The sequence below is a fragment of the Marmota marmota genome, unplaced genomic scaffold (genome assembly GCF_001458135.2).
Source record: "Marmota marmota marmota unplaced genomic scaffold, marMar, whole genome shotgun sequence".
Classification (NCBI taxonomy): Eukaryota; Metazoa; Chordata; class Mammalia; order Rodentia; family Sciuridae; genus Marmota; species Marmota marmota.
This window is the reverse complement of record NW_025999900.1, coordinates 47,748,849-47,764,109: the sequence shown is the minus strand read 5'-3', so window position 1 is coordinate 47,764,109 and position 15,261 is coordinate 47,748,849. Positions and strand designations below refer to the sequence as shown.

The window sequence follows — 15,261 nt, the reverse complement described above, 5'->3', positions numbered from 1 at the left end:
CTTACTGAATTTTAGAATCTGGTTTGTGTACGAATCACAGAACCCTTCCCCTTGCCCCCTCCCCTAGGATAATTTGTGTTTTTAATCTCAACATTTTGGGCCTGCATTTCCCTGTGGATAATAGGTTCTTTGCTGAGGAATGCAACATATCCTATTGACTTAACCCAGGCAGGGTTGCAGGTAAATTCCTTTTAAAAGAAAAAGTGGGGGACAGAGCTATGGGCTCAGCTAATTATCCTCTTAACCTTATGTTCCTACTGCTCACATCCACATGTTCCCTGTCAAACTGAGGCTCAGGGTCAAAATACCTGATCTGGGGTGGAGGGGAATTTGAAAACCTATTTCTGTCCCTACAGAAGTAAGACAGAGCAAGTTTTAGGGGAAGATTGTTAATCTAGTTGCTAAACCATAGGAGGGGCTCCTGTCAGAAGCCCATCCTGTTCTACCTGGCTAGCATTACCCAGCAGCAAGCACTTCTGAATGTGGAAGACACAGCCTGTTAAAGCCCACTAGGACAGAAAGGCATCTGTCCCCAATCCTTCCAGCAACCCCTCAGAGTATATGTCTATGGATAAAACCACATCCTTTGGGTGAATCTGGTTGTCCATTGAGAATTTGTTTCCTCCATCAGTTCTCTCATTTTTTCTTGCACAAAAAGCCATACTCTCTTTACTACCCTCCCACACCCACCTGTGAGTGGCCAGGGACAGGTACAAGAGTTGCCACATAAGTGGCTAGGCATTGTCAGACACCGAGAGGTACACCTGTGAGTAAATGCCCCACCATAGCACAAGGGCTCACAGTCCTTTTAAAAATTATTTCTAGGACTGGGCTCAACTGCATAAATCCAGAGAGTGTAAATCTTAACAGTGACTAATGACAGTACTTAAAATTTGTAAATTTCTGCTTGGGAAGTCCTTTCAGAAGCAATTTATATTCAAAGACAAAAGTAATTCTTTCTTATCTTTGTATCATAATACTAGAAGCTAAAGATATAATAGCTTTAAATTCATTATCCCATTTATCGACCATACTCATTAGGAAATTAAATGTCAGCCAGGCTGTTTCGTTCAAAGATTACATACCATCAGGAGTCAGTAGGACCCAGATTTCTCTAACTCTGAAGCCCATGCTCTTACATGCTACATTATACAGTACCCCCCTCACACACACACCTTTTTTTTTTTTTTTTTTTGGTGCCAGAACCATTGAATCCAGAGGTACTGTACCACTCAGTAACAGCCCTTTTTATTTTTTATTTTGAGACAGGATCTCACTAAGTTGTGGAGACTAAACTTGAACTTGAGCTCCTCCTGCCTCAGCCTCCTGGGTCACTAGGATTGTGTGCACCAGCTTGTACTGTCCCTTTTTAGAAAAAAGAAAGTAAATTTATACTCTGAGTTTTGATTGTTTTTTTTTTTACCAGTCAACTTCAAGGAGTGAAGATTTGCCACCAGTTAGGTTATGCTGAAGGTTAACATTGCCCCTTCTGAAAGCACCTCCAAAAGATGCAGTAAATACCTGATGTGATAATTGCATCAGTATGCATAGCTCTCTAGCTTAGCCTCATTTGGAAGTATATCTGCTTATTGTTTTTCACTCTCTCTTGTTGCCCTATGCTCCTATTTTGAAACATGGAAGGTCTAAGAGAGTCATCACCGAGATGACACCCCCAACACCCAGTTACAGCAGTCAGGGTTTCTGTATGTGCCTCCTTTATCCTTGCCAGGATAAATTTGACATTTAGAATGTGCATTCTTTAATATTCCACCCAAATTATTGTTTCTCTTTCATTGAAATAATCGGTGATTTTTATTAGAGCAACAAGCTAAAATTTAGCTAGTAATTATCATGTTTAGGCATAACTGCAGCGCTCCCTTTGGTGCTAATTGGTTAAAGGGTTAATGTTCTATTGTATTTTTTTATGTCTGCTATATTGGAAGATGCCTAGTTTTAGTTAGATTTCCCCTTCATTTCCCTAAGAGTCAAGGTAGAGCCATCTCTGGAGATGACTTGTTTAAAGTCATGCTGTGATCATGAACTGACTCATCAGGACTTAGTTCCTTGAAAGTGAAATTTCTTGTTTAGATTGTGTGACTGATCACACAGGCTATCAGGGCTTGATGCCCTAGGTAAAAATAGAGAACATCAAAATGAAAAGAGTGAATTACGGAATCAGTAGGATTCTTTGGTTAAAACAACAAAAATAAACTTTGCCTAATTAGAAAATTTAAAAGGAGCGTTTGTTGGAAAGATTTGGTGGGTCGTGCTCACAAGAATCAAAGGGAATGCTGAAAAATCAAGCTGAAGAGCCAGACTCAGAATAGGCGGGAGCCAGGCCCTCTGGCAAGGACTTGCAGATGGTTTCTTCTGGGTGCCACATCTTGATGAATGAGCAACATGCATTGTCAGTTTGTTTCACTTTCTAAAGGGTCATTTTTAAGGGATAGAACTTTTCAGTGATTGGGCTTAGCATTTGGCTTAGGAGAGCAGGAACCTTGATGGACCACCCCACCAGTCAGTATCTCTAAGGAGATGCCTCTTAAATAAGACCCTGAAAACACTAACCATAAAGGAAAAAAACAAATGATGAATTAGATCAGATTAAATTTAAAATGCCTGTTAAGCAAAGCCATCAATAAGAAAGTTAAAGGCAAGCCACAGCATAGGAGGAGATATTTACAGTAGATACTCCTAACAAATACTCATTTCCAGAATATATAAAGAATTTCTATGAATCAAGGAGAACACAGCAGACACAGGACAAAAGTCATGAAAAGGCTCATCACAAAAACCTCTTCACAAAAAATCTCTTCACAAAGGAGGCTATAAACATATGAAAAGTGCACAACTTCATTAGGCATTAGTGAAAGTCAATTAAATGCACCATATGACACACTACAGACCCATCATCAGCTAAAATCTAAATGACAGGTAAAGATGTAGAGCCACCAGAATGCTGTGGTTCACTGAGTAGCAGTGTAAATTAATACTATTAATTTGCAAATGATGGCAGCTCAGTTCTGCTCCTGGGTACCCCAAATAAATGTGTACACACATGTACCAAAAGGCACATACAGGAATGTTCACAGAGATGCTAGCTATAATCACCAAGTCCAGAAACTACCAAATGACCTAAGTAATACAAGGGATAAATTACTTCACATTCCCACAATTGAATACAATACAGAGATGTAAATTAGCACACTGCATGCAACATCAAAAATGAATCTCACAAATATCAAGAGAACAGACTATATTATTTCATTTATAAAAGTTAAAAATAAGTGAACTAACAGGTGGTCTTAGGAGTCTGGACAATGATTACCCTGAGGGGAGGGACAGTTCATGAGTAGAATTGGACAAATGTGGTTTTCTACAGTGCTGGCTGTGTCCTGTCTTTTGATCTGTTGAATTTCCTAGTGTCTTCACATTGTCAAAATTCATTGAACTTTAAACACAAGATTTATGTTCTTTTCCATATGCTTTATACTTTAATAAGAAGTTTACAGAAAGGGAAATAATGAGAGAAAGGCTAAAATAACAGTGGTTGGGTGTGAATCCTGACTCCATCCCTCCTTGTATGTGTGACACTGGGTAAGTTACTGAGCTTCTTTGTGCCTGTTTTTTCATCTGTTAAAGGGAGATAATGGGAATACTATCTCATAGGATCACTGGAAGAATTAAATGAGAAAATGCATGTAAAGTGCTTAAAACAGTGTCTGGTATAAAGTAAGTAGAAAATAACTCTTAGGTAGAGTATTATTATATTGTGTCATAACTGCTCCATGTGAGAACTGCTTGGGGAATTAAGGAAATGCATGTTGAACATCCCTAATCTGAAAACTGAAATGCTCCAGAATCCAAAATTTTTTGAGCTGTCATGCACTCCTGCAATCCAAACTATTCAGGAGGCTAGGAGCAGAGGATTGCAAGGTTGAAGCCAGCCTCAGCAACTTAGTGAGACCCTGTCTTAAAATAAAAAGTAAAACGGACTGGAGATGCAGTTCATGGGTAAAGTACCCTGTGTTCAATCCCCAGTATGAGGGGGAAGAAAAAAAGAATTTTTTGAGTACTGACATGACACCACAAGTAGAAAATTTCACAAATGACCTCATGTCCCAATTATTAAACATACTGTATAAAATAATCTCTGGTTATATGTATAAGATATATGAATTTTGTGTTTAGACTTTGATCATGTCCCCAAGATTCCTTGTTATGTATATGCAGATATTCTAAAGTCTGAAAAAATACACAATATGAAACATTTCTGGGCCCAAGCATTTTAGATAAGGAATGCTCACCCTATATAAAACCCAGGCCTTAAGATTATAAGTAGAAAAAGAAATGTAAAAAGAACAAACAGTTGACTCTATAAGAGAATATCAGTAAATTCCAAATGAGTAATACAGATAAGAAAAACAAAAGAATTAAACAGAAGAAGCAATTACCATAGGTTAGAGTGTTCTGGGCCAAGCTCACAGAGTTGTTAGAAGTCAAAATAGTGGTTCTTGGTGGGAGGAGTGGCTGGAAGGAAGTGCTTATCTGGGCTGGCTGTGTGAATGTGCTCAGTTGTAAACGTTCATGGCACCACCCTCTTGGAACATGTACACCTTCCTCTGTGTGTATTCTCCTTCCAGTAGATGAAGAGAGTGCTGGTCTATAACCTGGTTGATTTTTAACAGCAGACAAGTTACTTAAGCTCTCTGAATTTTATTTTCCTTACCTACAGGCTGTAAAACCTTCCATAGGGTTGTATCTAGGATTAATAAATTAATGTATGTTGAACACCTTGTTCAGAATGGGATGATGAAATATTTTATGCACCTGATCAGCAAACTGGGTTAGAGGGCAACAAGCAGAACCAGACTTTTCCTGTTAAGATTTGAAACTTCTATTTGGGGTTCATTGCTTTGTTTGAGGAATGACCTTTTGTGTTGTTATTGTGAATGGACTTGTCACAGTGTGTCATGTGGTGGTGCAGTGACTCAACCAATGGGGCAAAGGACATTTCTGCTTCTCCAAGCCATGACTTGACACTTGTCCCCACACCACCACTGTTGATTTCCTTTTCCTGTGTTTGCTAACAGTCACACCTGCAAGTGAGCACAACACCTGGTTTGGGTATGTACTAAATAAATATTTACTGAGTGCCAGGTGCTCCCAAAGGACATATAATAAGGACTAAAAACAGGGTAAAAAGTGAAATAATCCAAACATTGAAGAATTTGCCTTCAAATAGCTTACAGTCTAGTAACAGGGTACACATGTTTCTTCTGAAAGCTACTTCCTTTCCTTTTCTTTTGCCTTATCCTCCACTGAGTATACATTACCTCATATTCTTATTCTAATTCATACTAATTCTGTGTGTTTCTGTATCCCTGTGACATACACTCACACTCACTGAACTGCATTCCATATAAACAGGTTAAAAACCATTTAACATGGTGTCTAGCCAACAAAAGCAATCAATTTATGTATAATTTCTCCTTACTCCCTATTTTCCTGCAAAACTACTGAAGACAGTGCATTATGTTAATTATAATTACAGAAACCACCATTGATTAGGTTCTGTTCTATCCAGTGTACTCTGCCAGGCACTTGTCTGCATTATCTGTAACTGTCACAACATCTGCCCTCCTACAGGGCATAGTTATCCCCATTTTATAGGTGAGGGACCTGAGGCTTAGAGAGTTTAATTCATTTTGCTAACGGACTATTCACCCACAGACTGTTTGTGGCACAGTGCAAGCCATCCCCCTCTCCATGTATCATGATCCTCATAGAGCTGTTCAGAGTATTTGCTCTGATTAAACAATGTAATAATACCCTTCTGTGTCAGTTTGTCAGCCAAACAAAGCCTTGTAGATGGCAGAAGTTGACACAGTGGTCACTCTCTTATTTTAATGATTCTAGTTTGACTGTAAATGTCAGGAGTCTATCAACCTTACAAACAAATTCTGAGCTCTTATTTTAGAAATGCCTTCTTCATATTCAGCAGCACTAACCTGGCACACCATCAGAAGGGATACTGAACCTATGTCATTATCTATATTAAAATCTTGGATGCAGATAAGCCTCCAGTTTCTGCAGGAAGAGCCAGTGTATATTGAGAAAGTTCTGCCATTTCGGTCCTACCTTACTGGACTGTCTCTCTCAGATTAATTTAATGGTTATTACTAGTCTCTGTTCTAGAAACTTACAGACAGGTATCTGATGCAGATTAAGGTGAGCATTGCTTCGAGCTAGGCACAGAGCAGTCAGCTGATAAGGTGCATGCTTCTGGATGGTTATTCACAAGAAGGCATAGACTAATGTGGCTACTGCTCTCACTGGTCTTAACGTTGCATTCTGGCCTCTAACTTTCTCATGAACTACTCAGATTGAGACAACTAGTTCCTTCTTCCACAGGGTTGTGGTATGTGTTGGGGCTTAAGTCACATTCAAGTGAGGAGGGAGATCAAAAGTTAGCAAATCACCTTGAGTTTAAAATGTAGTATCATGGCTTTCAGCCTCAGAAACTTAATATTTTTGTTTTGAGAGGCTAAACTTTCTGAAAATTGACAGAAATTTACATTAAGAGATACTTGCTGTCAATCTAACTAGTACCAGTTTTTTGTTCAAAAATAAAAAATAATAATAAATTGACTTTCTTCTGCATGGTTTTAGATCTTTATAGGCATTTTTTCCCCCAGTTTTCACAAGAAGCTTTCAAGTCATTGGATAATTATTTGCATTTCACAGATGTGGACACTGAGCTGGCATTTCAACCAGGTGTAAACCTTGAGCACTTTCCACAGTACCCAGTGCCTTCAGGCATTCTGTCTACCAAAATGAACTGTCAGCTCCTTTGCCAGTTTGGCTTCAGCTATCTGAGGCAAAATTATCAGTCGTTTCCTTTTTTGAGTTCACATGGCAGTTTTTATATACCTTGTAAGAGCACTTCATGTTGTGCTCTAATTGATTTAACTCTATTGATTATTTATTAGCCTGCGTCCTCTGCTATACTCTGAATTTCTTAAAGGCAGTGTAGTGTCACGTTCCTTGTTTACATATGGTATGTCAGTACTTGGCTGTGTTGCATAGTGGAAGGACTGGGTTAAATATTGTGTCTATTTTTGGGAATTACATTCTTGGCACAAGACACACTGCCTGGTAGCAAATAGTACATGTTCAACAAATATTGAATGATTATAATCTTAGATATTATTTTTCCTCTGTGAATATTTTTATTATTAAAACTGAAAACAGTATCTACTTTAAGGGGTTGATGTGAGATTAATGAATCAAACCACAATAAATGATGTTGTATTAGAAACTTTTGTGATTCAGATAGTGGTTTTGAGATTCATCAGGTTGTTACATGTATAAATAGTTCATTTATTTTTATTGCTATGGCAATATTCTATGATAAGAATGTGTTCTAATCTGCTTGCCCATTTTCCTACTAATATATATTTGGAGCATGTCCAGTTTTTTACTATCATGAATGAAGCTACTATGAACATTCTTGAGCAAGTCTCTTTGGGACATATTTTTTATTTTTTGTGCACAAACGTAAGAGTAGAATGGCTGGGTTGAAATGTAGATGAATGTTTATATTTATTAGAGGGTGCCTAATCATCTTTTAAAGTGAACTTACCATTCTGTACATTTACTAACAATGTATGAGAATTCTACTTGCTCCATGTCTTTGTTTACATTTGATATTATGCTTCCTAATTTTAGCCATTTTAGGAAGTGCATAGGATCTCTTTATACCTTTATTTGTATTTACCTGTTGAGCTCTCTTTTTTTTTTTTTTTTTTTTTTAATATGCTCTCTGGCCTTTCAGATAGCTTCTTTTTGTCCTTTAGTTGATTTGTGGAAGATTTTTTTTTTAATGCATTCTGGATACAAGTCTTTTTCATTGGCTTGCCTTTTAACTTTTTAAATATTGTCTTGATAATTTGATGAAGGGAAATTTATACTTTTTTTTCTTTTATGGTTGGTACTTATTGTGTCCTAAGAAATTTTGCCTCCCCTAAAGGTCATGAATATAATTTTCTGTCCTCCTCCTGCAGAAGCTTTCTGATTTTAGCTTTTTAATAAATCTCTGAGTCCTAAGAATAATTTTCACATATACAGAGAAAAAATGGTTAAGGTCTGTATTTTTCTATATGGATATCCAGCTGCTCCAGCACTTCATTGAAAAGAATTTTTCCTTCCTCATTGATTTCATGACCCCTTTGTCAAAACTCAAGTGCTGTATATATATGATCTATTTCTAGACTCTTCATTCTTTTCCATAACTTGTTTTTCCTGTGATACTATTTAATTACTACAACTATATAGTAAATCTGGAAATTTGGTAAAGTAGGTCCACCAACATTTTTCATCTTCAAGAATGTCTTGCCAGGTGCAGTGGCACACCCCTGTAATCCCACAGGCTCCAGAGGCTAAGGCAGTAGGAATGCAGGTTCAAAGCCAGTGCTGGCAACTCAGCAAGGTCCTAAGCAACTTAGCAAGAAAGACCATATCTTAAAATAAAAATTAAAAAGTCAGGGGAAGTGGTTCAATGGTAAAGTGCCCCTGGGTTCAATCCCTGTACCAAAAAAAGGCCATTGTTAATATTTTGATACCAAATTGTGCAATTGTATGAATTCTATACATTGGTTTCAGAAACTTTTTCATCTTAACAATATTGAGTTTTCAAATCCATGAACATGAAAGCGCTTCATTTACTTAGACCCTTCTGTAATTTTTCTTGGTAATGTTTTATAGTTTTCAGTGTAAAGGTCTTATACATCTTTTATTGACTTTACTTTTATATGTTTGACATTTTGTTCTGTTACAAATCATATTTTTAATGTTTATTTTCATTTGTTAATATTTTAGTATAAAGTTAAGTTTCAAATAGTGACTTTGTATTTTGAAACCTTAATATATTTACTTATTAGTTTTATAATTTTATTGATATTTTTGGACTTGCTGAGCACACAGGTCTCTTGTGAACAAAGTTTTACCTCTTTCTTTTGCTTTTTATTCCTTTTCCTTGCCTTGTTGCAATGTCTAAGGACTCTCATACAACACTGAACACAAATGGTGAAGAACACATTCAATATTTAATCATGTTAGCTGGGGTTTATGTACATGCCTTTTATAAAACTGAGGAAATTCTCTTTCATTCTTAATATCTGAGAATTTTTATCATTAATAGGCATTAAATTTTATCAGATAACTTTTTCTCCATTTTAGGGGATGATCTTACAATATGTTGGTGTGCAACACATTCGTTCTATGTAATTTCCATAACGTGTTTCTATAACATTCCCAGGTGTGCAAAGGAATTGCCTTAAAGGCCAGAAGTTCAGGCATGTATTTTATTTTTTTTTATTTTTGAGTTGTAGTTGGACACAACACCTTTATTTCACTTATTTATTTTTATGTGGTGCTGAGGATTGAACCCAGGATCTCGCTCATGCTGGGCGCTCGACCGCTGAGCCTCGACCGCTGAGCCACAACCCCAGCCCCCTCAGGCATGTATTTTAAAGAGACTACCATCATCTAGTACCATAAGCAGTTTGGTGTCACCTGAGCCCTGTGGGAGCCCTACAGGGAATTCGTGAATACTTTTAGCTGTTGTTATTTTCAGCTTCTCCTTTATCAGCTTTGTTTATAGCCCAGATGTTTTTCATTTTGGTGGTAAAAGTACTTTTTATTTCTTTCCTGTGTCCACATTTTCTAAGTGTTCTTCAGTGTCATGGATTAATTGTATTGTTTTAAAGTTTAAAAACATTACATATTAATATACCTCAGATCCATTTCTAGCAAATCTTTCTAAAATTATTTTCGAGTCACCTGATTCTTTCATCATTGAATGCTAGAAGGTGCTCTGTCCCAATTAGATCTTCCTCGGTGAAACTCTTAGTGCAGGTATGCTCAACAGACTTTTCTGTGGCTTCTCTTCTCTAGGAGCTACTGTCCAGAGTAGTAAAATAAACAACAGAACATGCCTGTGTATAGTGTGATCAAGGTATAGATTAGGGACCTCAACCCTGCTTGAGAGTTTAGTGTGGGTCCAGGGTGACTTTGCTCAGAGGAAACTCTTCATAAGCTTGGCATTCAATTCTGGGGTTTTGTCTACCAGATGCAGTTGAGGCTTCAGAGACCTGATGTTGGAAGAACCCTCCCCTAGTCTGTACTGTGGATGGCACATGGAATAGGGACCACAGATAGGCTATTATTTCCATCTGCTTTGCTTTATTTTGGTGGAAGAGGAAGTTGTTATCTGGAGCACCACAAATCCTTGATAGTTATTTCCTCTTTCCATAAGAGAAGTGTCACTTGCCAGCTATCTGTTAAAGTAGGCTCCATCACTGGAGTTACAGAACCCTCCAAGCAGCAGTCACTGTCTTGTCAAAATAACCACTATTTCCCATTTTCCCCATCCCACCCCGATTACAGAATCCTGGATAGAGGGGATATTTTCTGTTCTTTCTCAATATTTCAGGTGCATAGCAATGCATGTCAGTTATCTGCATTGCTTTATATTGATTGTTACATTTAGAAGCTTATCCTAAGCAAAAAAATGAAGTAAAACAAAACAAACAAACAAAAAAAGCCCTTCAAATGAATGAACAAGGGCCTGCTTATTTTTCATTGTAATAACGAAAGTAGCTTTGGTTGTAGAGCATGCATTATTTTACAAATGGCATTCATGTGTCCCCTTTGGTTTTCATAACCATTTTGTGGTATAGGAAAAATTATTATTCTCTTTAAAATGTGGAAACTGAGACTGAGTAATAGAGAAATTTGTTCACGCTCAGCCAGTTTGAATGACATTGAGCTGCAGACCCAATGCTGCTGTATACCAGAGTGCTCAAGACTGAGGTGTTGCAAACAGACATATTATACTCAGATGCTAGGTCTCCACTTACTAGCTTTGTGACTTTGATCAATCACCTACCCCCTATGCCTTAGTGTCCCCATTGTTAAAATAGGGGTAATGATAGGACCTACCTCATTCAGGTGTTTTAGGTTCAAGTGAGATTTTTTCGGCACAGCTCCAGACAGAGCACCTGGCACACAGCAGTGGCATGGCTGAATCTTGTGAGTAGGGTTGTCTTGGAGGTTTGGTGGCTTATCACTATTCCACCTATCTCTCCTGCCCTGAGGTCTGTACTTCAGAAGGCTCTAGAGTGCTCCAGGCATGCTCCAGAAGGTACCAGAGGCTCTAAAGATTAGAGAATCTAATCCCAAATTAAATTCTTTGAAGAAAAACTCACAGCACAAAAACCTCTTTCCCTGGTCAGTTTCCCCCTCCTTCTGAAATCATGTATGTTTATCTCTTATACACCCCTTGATATTCTTAATTTAATTTTTAGTTTCTATTTATTTCTGTGTGTGTGTATGTGTGTGTGTGTGTCTCTGTGTGTGTATGGTGTTGGGAATTGAACCCAGGGTCTTGCACATATTAGGCAAACACACTACCACTGACTAAATCCCCAGCCTGACACTCTAAATTTTAATCAGAAATCTTCACAAGATTTTTGATAGGGTAGTTCCATTCTTTCTTTCTAAATATTTTAGGAACTGTTTCTTCTTTGTTTGATAGCAGACCTCATCAAATTCATGCTAACTAGTGTCTGCTCTTGAAGAAAGTATAGAAATTCCCATGTTAGAGCTGGGGTTTAGCTCAGTAATACAGCACATGCTTAGCATGTACAAGACCCCGGGTGCAAGCCCCAGTACCAAAAAAAAGAAAAAGAAATTCCCATGCCAAATAGTGTATGTTCTTGTAAAAGCATACCTCTGTATTTTGTGTTATGCATTCTAACTAAGGTTCTTACTTATTTGCACATTTATGTCCATGCTTGAATTCTCACATGCAGAGAACAGGAGGTGACATAACCACATCCACCAATCTGCTGTGTGTCTGGCTGCAAAGAAGGTTTCACCTGATCCCCTGGAAAGGCCCTCATCATAGGCTACAAAAGCTACTATTTTTGAAGAGTAGAAGGAATCATGTTTATCAACATTTCATGATGTATTACAGCTGGGCAAGAAGCTTTAGATTTGAAAATAGCAGCCCTGATCCCATTGCCTCATCTCTGTCTACTGAAGTCTCTGACTTTAAATGTCAACAAGAATCAAATTTACTTTATGAATCAAATCATCATCATCAGTGATCCAGTATCACACTTTATTACTTCCCACATATCCTGAATGTTCCCATGAAGATGGCCAAACACTGCATCTGCATACTAGGATTAATGTTTCAATACTGTTCCCTCCAAATTTTTTCAGCAAATATAATGCACAAACCAACAGCTTGATTAGAAACTACCAACAGCTGCTTGTACTTGCTTTCTTCATACTTCTTGCTTTTAATGCTATTCCATGAAAATTCTCAATCTAGGATATTAAGCAAAAATTTAGCTCTAAAACTCCTGATACAATAATCCCTATAAATATGTGTTTATGAATATGTACATGCCAAGTAGACAGCTTGAAGGAAATATAATATGGTGACATGGATCATCACAGGATTTAGATGGCTTTAACTATCTATATGCCCTTCTGTACCTTTACAATTTCTTCCTTATAAATCAAGAAATTTAACTTTGTGATATTTTAGAATTTGATGGCTGGAACATGTGTAAAACCAATATGCTTTGAAATGGATTCACATATGAGTACATGAGATTCAATGTAATGAATCCCTTAGTTATTCCCACCTAAAGCAACAGACACTTAACCCTGTGGTCCTAGGGACAAATGGCATCTTAGTTTATTAGTAACAAAATACCTTAGACTGCTTAAGTTATAAATAACAGAAATTTATTTCTCACAGTTTTGGAGTCTGAGAAATCCAAATCAAGATACCTGCAGGTTCAGTGTCTGGTGAGGACCTGCTCTTCACTTCTAAGATGGAACCTTAGAAGTTTTGGTCCTTACATGGTAAAAAGGACAAAAGGGCAAAAGGGCCTACCTAGTTCCCCAAAGCCCTTTTATGAGGGCAATTCCTCACAACTTCATTGCCTCCAAAAGGGGCCCACATCTATATAATGTTATATTGGGTTTTAGATTCTAACCTACAAATTTATATATATTCAATATAAATATATATTTATATATATTCAAATATATTCAAATCATTAGGAGATAGGCAGCAGGTAAATCATGTGGCTTCTGAAAGTTCAGGATGTATATAGACATAGACATAGATATAGATAGTGCCTTTCCTACTTTCCCTATTCTCTAGTTAGTTGATTTTATTCCCTTCCTCCGAAACACTTACGGTGTCCTGGAGACTATTCTAAAGACCATGACCTCTTTAATCTGATATATAACTAAACCTCGCATCACAGATCCACAGTTGGTATAGACAAGTTTCAGTGTAATATGTCTACAAATAAATCTTTATGCTAAGAGTACCTTCATATATCACTAAGATGTGTCCACTTAGTTCTAAACCACTCAAACAGAATGAGGAATATAGACTCATTTGGAACATAAAACTACTTCAGTATCTCAATAATAATTATAGACCTAACTATACGTTGATTGAGCACTGTTGAATGTTGAGATACATGTTCATGTGTTCTTTTATATTTCTTCCAAATAATTCTGTGGACTAGAGCAGAAATGATGATTATTCCATTTTATAGTGACAAAATTGGTACAAGGCTTTCAGTAGATCTGAGACTAGACACAAAACCTTCTATTCCATGGTTAATAATGCCAAGTATCTCTCTCCAAAGTCTTCTCCCATGGGCACATGGGTTCTAGAGAATTATTATATTCTATAATAATATCAAATACTATATAATGTTTGCTAAATACACATCATATACATGAACTCAGTTCTTATACCAACTTCAGAGAGAAATACTTTCATTATTTCCATTTTACAGTTGAGGAAACTGATGCCTGGTGCTTTTAAGTAACTTACTCAAGGTCACAGAGATAATGGGTAGAGTAGGCTAGATATGAATAAGAGTGGACTCTGTTCTTCCTGACTGCCTGGCCACACAGTCAGGTCCATCTGCTTCCCACATGTTTATACCATGACCCAGACCAGAGGTGGCAGTTTTCTCAGTAAGAGTCCTATAACTCCTTCCCTCTAAACTTAAGAGTTTGAAATATTGCTTTTGTATTACTTAAGCAGTAATAACACTGTTCTATCTCCTTGTGGAAAGAATGAGAGAGAATAGAGAGGAGCAATAAAACTAATTTTTTTTTTCTCAATGGTCATATACAGGATCTTTTCATCTATCTCTTGCCTGGTTGCTAAGGAGCTTGCAAGAAACAAAAGTCAATTAACTTTAAGCAAAAGGAATTTATTCTAGGACATAGTAGTTTGCAGAATCAAAAGAAAAGCTAAATACTCAGGCTTTGGGAAGTTGGTGTATCTGCTTTTACTGTGTTACAAACCACCCCAAAATTTAGTGGCTTGAGCAGACAGTCATTAGTTTAGCTTCTGATTCTGTAAATCAGCAATCTAGATAGGACTTGAGCATCCCCAAACTGCACTGGGCTCAGCTGATCTCCTCAGGGACTTATTTATGGGTTTGCATTCAAGTTGCCTACTCAGCTACCATGTCTTGATTTTCTTCCATGTGATCACTCATCCCCTGGAAGACCACTCACATGATAATTTCAGGGTTCCAAGTGCATTTAAAAAAAGCAAACCCCAGTGCACAAGCACTTTTCAAATTTTTGCTTGCAATATATGAATTTCATCTTATCTAAAGCAAATCATATGACCAAAATCAGAGTCAGTGTGGGAGGGGGACTGCCCAAAAGCACAGAGATGGAAGAATCTGTAGCCATTTTTAGTATGTCCAATACATGGCAGGAACCTAGGCAGCTTTAGCTCAAAGTAATATGAACTAATATGGAGCCTCTTTAGGGTTCCTCCATCTGAGTAACTTAGTTCCCACATTTCTCTTTCTTTGAATGAATCTATTCAAGATTTCCAAAGAGAATCTGACTTATTTTGAGTCTTATGCATCATGGATGGGACACCATGGTTGATAATTCATGAAGACTTGATTGAGAAGGAAGAGTTCCCCAAAGGATAGTTAATGAAGCTGGAACCCAAAGTGGTGGGGAGGGATGCAGTTCAAGTAATACAGTATTCCTTCCTTCCATTTCATTCTCTGTATTGTCTTGGTCCTTCCCCTCTGAACCATGTGGGTTGACCTTTTCTCATAAGTATTTATTGAAAGCAAAAGTAACAATCTCAGTCTGGTACTTGAACAATAAACAATT

The 15,261-nt window shown here is 37.3% G+C and overlaps 1 protein-coding gene across 9 annotated transcripts in view; it reads left to right on the top strand.

Moving 5' to 3' along the window:
- Nucleotides 1-15,261, top strand: part of Ston2 (stonin 2) — a 133,880-nt gene that overhangs the window by 98,758 nt on the left and 19,861 nt on the right. The gene's annotated exons all lie outside the window — the stretch shown is intronic.